General features: G+C 42.5%; 1 protein-coding gene across 13 annotated transcripts in view; it reads left to right on the top strand.

Annotated features, from left to right (window-relative positions):
* Positions 1-316: 316 nt before the first annotated feature.
* The window catches only part of mef2aa (myocyte enhancer factor 2aa), a 45,857-nt gene continuing 38,734 nt past the window's right edge, over positions 317-7,439 (top strand). For 12 of the 13 annotated variants that reach the window (XM_057050945.1, XM_057050943.1, XM_057050941.1 and 9 more), the window contains exon 1: positions 3,353-3,536. The gene's annotated coding sequence lies outside the window, so the exon portion shown is untranslated. Of the gene's footprint in view, positions 569-3,352; positions 3,537-7,439 lie in introns of those variants that run through there. The other variant, XM_057050934.1, reaches the window with a different exon arrangement.

The following is a 7,439-nucleotide window of genomic DNA, read 5'->3' as shown; positions in this document are numbered from 1 at the left end:
CATGTAATCTGGCACTAAAAAGAAAAATGTCAAAGTTTTTAGCTAATATACCTATTCAGCATGTGAAATAATTATTATCCTATCAGTTCAGAATTTGAAAATGCTTTTTTTCTGTGACTTTGGTCAAAATACATTTATTTTGGTGCTTTTGTCAGGCCATGGATTATAGATGGGAGTAATCTTTAACACCTTCTGGGGTCATGATTGACAGCTGTGGCTGGTCCATGCAGCCCTTGGCCGTGCTAAATCCCATAACGCATGCCCAACATGTTTGCTTCCATCTGGGGTCCTCCTCTTCAAACCCCTGCACCCCCTGCTCTCTGCCGGCAGAGAGACCGCGGGACAAGAGGAGGAACAGTGTGAAGACGAGCCTCTCAGGGCTCTTGAAGGGAAGCATTGGAAGCCAGCTGGTCTGGCTTTGGAGTCAGCGGAGGGGCAGGGTGAAGCAGAGGAAGTGAGAAAGGCAAAGGCGTGGACAGAACAGAAGGAAGAGATAAAGAAAGTCAAGAGTTTAGCGGTGGGAACAGAGGAGACCGAAAACCCCGGGCTCTGTGAAGGAAGCACACAGGTGAGAAACAAGTGTTAAGAAAAGTCTGCATTCATTGAGACTGGTGTGAATGTGGCAAGAAACAGCCCCATCAAATCCATTGTAGCATCTTGTTTACGCAAGTTAAAGTTCACTGTTTTCTTTCTTTTTTTTTTAAACTAGCATCATAGCTCTGTTTTTCTTTCAGTGTGAAAACAAGAGGGTGTATGTTGACACAAAAGCGCTGCTAAAAGAAGCGCTGAAAGCAGTTTGGGTCCACACGGATGTCAGTTCGCATCAGCCTGGACCCACTAAGAAGCTGCACACAGCAGAAAGATTATTGACTGAAAACACCTCAAGAAAACAGCTGGGGACGCTCCCTGTCTCACTCTGTTTGTTGCGTGTGTTTCACTGCAGGAAGGAAGAGAGAAACCAAAATGAGTGAGATGATAAAAGGAAATAGTCGTTTTATGGGATAATCATTTCTATGTAATGTGAATTTAGCAGACGTATCTCCAGCACAAAGGACAGCTGGACTTCCCATCTCGAAAGTATAGTTCGTTTCAACATGACACGCTTTGACAAATCAAATAAATGAGAGATTAAAACACATTAGTTATACAATGTTGAGGATTCTTTGCTCCCCGTCTCCATGCAGAGAATAAATGGACAATGCAGTTAATGACTCTGCAATGGGAGATAATCTGATCTGAAATATAATATTTAGTGAAAATGCAGCTTTTACAAGGGATTTTTAGGGGGCCACCCCTGTTGTGGAGTTTCTGAGGGGACAGTGTTCTTCACCAGATGCTGCCAGTTCACCCTCACCGTACCCTTTACTGGGTACTATCAGCTCAGCTTCTCTGTTTGCAATAATCAAACGTATTCATTTCAAATTCTCTGAATACTAGCAAGAAAAATTGACCACCAATCTTACACTGAAGCTTCTTTATGCTAAAACATCCCCATTACCTGTTACTGTGGACATCTCAGGACAGCAGGGGAGTCCAGTCTATTGCCCTTCCACAGCTTTACGGCCGATGTTCCCTGTTCTTTCGGCATCGGGTCAAGTCTCACGTTTGTCTGCTACCCACAGTGCATCACATTAACCTTTGTGAATTCATCTAATCAAATGTTTTCAGCTGGATTTCTCATTTCAGAAAAGCGAAGAGCACATTAGCATGAAGATGCACATGAAAGTCCAAGCTGGAATCTAACCATCAAGTTTGTTGGGTTAGCTTCAGTTGTTAGGGAATATAGCTGCCGTGTTGTGGTGCACAGTATAGATTTAAGTGTTAATAATGCTGAAGAGCTTTAAATACCCATAACCATTTCCTATATGTATTAGGTATTTAAAGCTATTAAGGACAAGCTGTGACTCCTTGGCCCCGTGCCCCGAGGAAGCAGGAGGGATAAAGAAGACTAGACAGTGCCCCTTTTCCATTGGGATTGGAGCTAACTGGAGGAAAAAAGCAGCACTACACTGCAATACACCCAGGAATGGGTCCAAGACTAAAACAAATGAGCTCCATGCAGCAGCAGCTGCACTTTTGTGCTTTGTCTGTGAGTTTGTAAAATATAAAGAAAAACAAGATGGAAGTGGATGAGGAATTATAAGGTATTACTCACCATTTTAATCAATCTGATTGAAGCACTCAAATTACTGATTCACCGAGCAGCGACAGATTTCTTGATTAATATTCCTAAAACATACTCCACAACATAACACTGACTCTGACCTTTTTTTTTTTGGAACATTTAAATAGTCTAAATCCCGTGATTAAATCCTAATCAAAGAAAAAATAAAGTCATGATGGTTATAAAAGACAAAAATACTAATACATTAAACCACTGGACAGCTTTTATGATTTCTGGAAATGGCGGCAAGTGTTCAACTCTTGACTGGGATATCACTTTCGATGTTTTTACATTTGGCTCTGGAGCGAAATAGGAATAGCAGAAAACCAAACAAAAAGAAAGAAAAATCTAACATCTTGAATTCATATTAAAAATCTGGAGCAAGACAGCAATAATTCTGTTCTTTGCAATAGTAGCAGTCTCTAAACCTGGCCACAACTTCATGGTTTCCATATTAAAAGCAAAGTTGAAACAGATGATATTAATTGTGGCGAACGTGCTATTGCACCTGCTTCCAAGGGCCAGTACAGGAACTCAGGACTCTCTCTCTCTCTCTCTCTGTGTGTGTGTGTGTGTGTGTGTGTGTGTGTGTGTGTGTGTGTGTGTGTGTGTGTGTGTCCTGCACACACGTGACACGCTCAGTCGCGAGTCAAACGGTCCTGTTCTCTCGGCTGTAATTGGCTGCTCGACAGACGCTGCCGTTTCTGATTGGATGCGAGGCGTGCCCTTTAATCCAAATTCCATTAGTGTTGTTAAGAGATATGACGTCAAATGTATCTAATGTGATGAGGCCGAGTAATTTGTGAAAAGTAGTCGCCCCATTTCAAGAATAAAACAGCGTTTTAGCCTTTAGGCTGTTGATTTTGTTGAAACTGTTTTGCACGTTATCATTATTATTTTGCCAAAGTTGAGTGGGTAACAAGCAGATACAAAGAGAAATAAATATGTAGATCGTCTTCAGCTGCCAGGTAAAAGTTTACGGTGGTAATTGTTGTTTTCAGAAGAAAGCATGGGATTGCGTCGAGCAGTGTCCTTACAAAGATAGTAATAACAGCATTAGTGTGTGCGTGCGAGAGAGAGCGAGAGAGAGAGAGAGACATAGAGAGCGAGAGAGAGAGACACAGAGAGTGAGAGACATACACACAGAGAGAGAGAGAGAGAGAGAGAGAGAGGGAGAGAGAGAGAGCGAAGGGGGGCAGTTCGTCAACGGAGGGGAGGAGCCTGTCACTGACAAGAGGGAGCCTGGCTTTTCTGAGTTTGTCAGCTCCCCCTAAAATAGCATTCAGCGCGTAAATGTGAACTGAAATTACGTTTATCCAGCGGAGCCACCGATATAGAGTGTCTATACACGGCGACTGGCTCGGGAGTAAAGGTGAGTAACGGAAATAGAAACAATGTTGAGGAGTGTGACAGCGGCTCTGTGGCTGAGTGAGGGAGGAAAAGCGCAAGAGGGAGACGTAGAGTGGATCCAGGACACGGCGATAGCTGTCTTTCCGACTCCCGACTGTCTTTCCCGGCCCGAAATGTCAACTGTAACAACCTTGCGGTGTCACTCTTCATCACAAATCTGAAACTGTCCGTCGGGCTGATGCCGTAAAATGTTGCTGTTTGTTGTAAAGGGCGCAGTCGGAGGAGCGCGCGCTGTTGACACGGAGAAAGTTTTACAACAGTAATGCGCCGGTAATTAGTCGACTATTGTCCGTTTTACAGTTGAGACTTTTATGACGAATTTTCCCTTTTAAAGCGTCGAATGCCAATCTGGACTTTGTAGAGCAGACACGTCGTTCGGGCAAAATAATAATTAATGTCTTGGCAATAACAGCGTTGATCCAACAGCAGGCTTCGCGACGTGTACCGACTGACCGAATTTACTCATATTTTATTCAAGGTTTTTGAATTGGTTGACTTGGATGCCGTTGAAATCTAGATGGTGCTGTCTGCCCTTGAACAATACACCCCGTGTAATTCAACAGTGATGCCTTTAAAGCTACAAAAAAGACCACTTTAATACATTGAACAAGATAAGAGCGGTAGTTGCTCGAACCTAAGCCTCAATCGAGGAATTGTAAAGTTGGCCCTTAACATGGAATGCGGTGATTTAGGTCATTTTATACGATTAAACATTTTTAAACCACCCAGATATCACTTTATCTAAGAGACATGATGCTGGATAGAAGCTGAAATAGATGAAATGCTTACATCTGAGTGAATTAAGTTGGGGGGTTGAGGATTTTTATCTACATAGACTTCTCACAACAGAAAAAGATCAAGTTTTTCATTATTATGATTATTATTATTAAAGGCTTAAACTGCCATTACAGGTCCTCTGAAATCTGGGGGGTCTCAACACTCTTTGAATCTCAGACGCTTGTGACCTTCACTTCTTGCCAGAGCAGATGATGACCAACAGTAATCTGACCTTCTCAAATGATTCTGTAGTATTTCCACACCAACCGGGCTTCAATTAGAGAGGAATTGAGTGGAACAAATAGAAGATAAGCAAAACATGTGGTGTTGCTGAAGTGAATCAACTCGTAGTTGAGACTAAGGCTTAGGTATAACTTGTACAGTGTTCTTTTTTATTCTGAAAAATAAGGAAAATGTAGCACCTTTTGCAGATCGACTCATAAATTAGTTGTAAAACTTATTTTGTTTTCCTTGGTGTTTTCTCCAACACTCTAAGGGAGCATAGCGAGGGCAGGACGCTGCATTTTTCTTTATTTAGTCTTCAGTCTCAACACCAGATGCTGACAAATCTTGGATACACGAGGCCTTTAATAGTGGCCATGTATCTCTTTGTGCTTATTCCCATTCTTCATCCTCCAGGCATGACCCGCAGATGACTGAAACGCTGTGCAGAAAACTTTCTCTCACAATATCACATCGTGAATGAATTGACAATAGAGGGAATCTCAGTTAAATAACATCATAACTAATTAGTGTGCGTAAACATTTAACTAACTCTAATATTAAATACCCCCCTACTTCCAATGCTGTTATGAATGTATATTATTGTACAAGCTAGCTGCTAGTGATTTGCTAGCAAAGCAAAGCAATAAAGCACCCTCCAATCTGCAGTCATTAGCCTGTGCGCTGCCCCAGGCCTTGCCTGTAATGGTTCTTGTTGCTCATGACCCACGTCACGTGAGCTCTTATGTCTGATATGTGCCAGAGAGATGCTTTCACTGGCTGAAATGAATATCACTTTAACAATTTATGTTGTATATCAGTCAAAGGGATGGAGGTGATATCCGCGAAGGTGCGCTTATGGAGACACCGCGGATGTCTTTATCATGCATGTGACTGTTGCTCTAACCTCAGAGGTCCTTTCTTAGAGGCCCATTCACGCACGATTTGATGTTGCTAATGTTAGCTTCTGGTTTCTCACCTGCAAAGATCGTCCGTGTTTATGAAATGTTTTGGTTGTTTTACATTTGATGTTTGTGTGCCCCTAGTATGTCTGTGGAAATGCGAGTAAGTTCAGATTGGCGTCTGAGCTGCAAAAAACAGGTGGTGATGGTGTGAGCAACGGGCAGCTGCAGCATCTTTTGCTGCACTCCTCATCCCACTTCAGTCTCAGCAGTTCGGCTTCTCTTTCCAGGAGGAACGTGGAGCGTGTGGGCGAGTAGGATCTGCAATTAATGCTGGTTGTCAGAAAGAGAATGCTGGCGTTTACGTGGTGCCTCTGAATCACTGAGTGAAAGCGTTTTGCCTCCAGTCTTCTCCTTTCAGGACAATTTTTCCAAAAAAAAAAAACCAACAACCCCAAATTGAAAAAGAAATCGTAAAGCTGAGAAAGGATTGACTTGACGATACGTGGACAGAAATAAGGAGGACATTGCATTCGTTTTTGTCCAGCCTATATAGCATCAAGACTTTAGAATGTATTTTTTTTATGTTGACTTTCCTGACTGAAGCAGTGCTCAAATGTGCAGTAATTTCCCTGCATCCAATTGACAGGGGAGGTAATCCAATTTTCCATTCCTCCTCATCTTCCCAGTCGCTTTCTTAAGATTAATTTCAACCTTATGGCATCGCGTTGTAACTGTTCAGCTTTCTCTTTGACCCTCGGTAACATGATTCATTGTTTATTGGAGCTCTGCCATCAGTATGGAGATTCCAGCGTTTTCCTGTGAGACCTCTAGGTTAGATGCAGAATTTTGAGCCTGGCAGATAATGTTTTAGACCACAGTTAACTATATACTGTCCCCTGTGCGCTACGGCTACACACCCAGTGTATCACCGCATCTGATGACACAGAAAACGACCAGATCGTAGCTTCATTTTAGTTTATAGTGCATGGGAAAACCATTTCTGTAACAGTTCTTTTGGATATATTTTCTTTCCGCCCTAATTCCAGAGTGAGAACGATCATTTCCCTTCGATCGTTTAATGACTAGTATTTCATCTGTCATAGTGGGTTGTGAATACTGTCCGTCTGACTCTTTGATGGCCTTGTTTAAGCTCCGAGGGTGAATACATTACTCAGAGGTGTTGTTTGTGTAGCAAGAACACTCGCAGTGACCTTTCAACTGTCCTGCCCTTGACTGAGACCTCTGGTGGTAAGCCACCTTGTTTGGCTCACTCAGCACATGTGCCGCTAAGCAGGACAGAGCAGCTTAATGTCTTCTCTCCCCCGTGTCCCGCGCTCTTCCAAATGAGGCCTTACTAGTCCTTTCTTCACCTCTCCAACCTGGACCACACGGGAGAATCAGCTGAGAGATCCTCGAGCAGAGCAGCCGCCTAAAGCTGTCGATGGGCTGCTCCCGGCCCACAAGTTCATGCCTGCCCCCCTCATTTTTCATCCATACATGTTAAAAAAAAGATTGTCTTTCATCTCCAAATGGACTGAGTCACACTCGAAAGATGTGTCCTGGAGTTTGGCCATTAGTTCTGTGGCGATTCTTCCAGCGATGGAGACTGAAACGAGACCATCAAGCATAATTCTGTAGTCTAGCGCAAAACTGATAGTTGAAAAAAAGGTTAAGAAAGACGTCTCTTTGCTGAGTTGCATTTTAACTGCATTTTAATGAGACTGTGAAAAAAAAAACATAAATCAAAGGAATATATTATAATCTAATTTACTAGATCAAAAGATCTCCCGTGATTGCTAATATACCCCACTGTATTGAATTCCTCATGTTCTACTGTAGATCTTATGAAGCCTCTCTCGCTGGAGAGTTAACTTCTATGTCTTTGTGTTGAGTCGAAGTTGAGGAAACAAACATTGGAATTATTAAGTCAACTTTAATTCTTCAGACTCCGCAAACTTCTG

This window comes from Takifugu flavidus, chromosome 13, assembly GCF_003711565.1.
Source record: "Takifugu flavidus isolate HTHZ2018 chromosome 13, ASM371156v2, whole genome shotgun sequence".
NCBI lineage: Eukaryota > Metazoa > Chordata > Actinopteri > Tetraodontiformes > Tetraodontidae > Takifugu > Takifugu flavidus.
The sequence above is the reverse complement of the archived record's forward strand: the minus strand, read 5'-3'. Positions and strand labels throughout refer to the sequence as shown.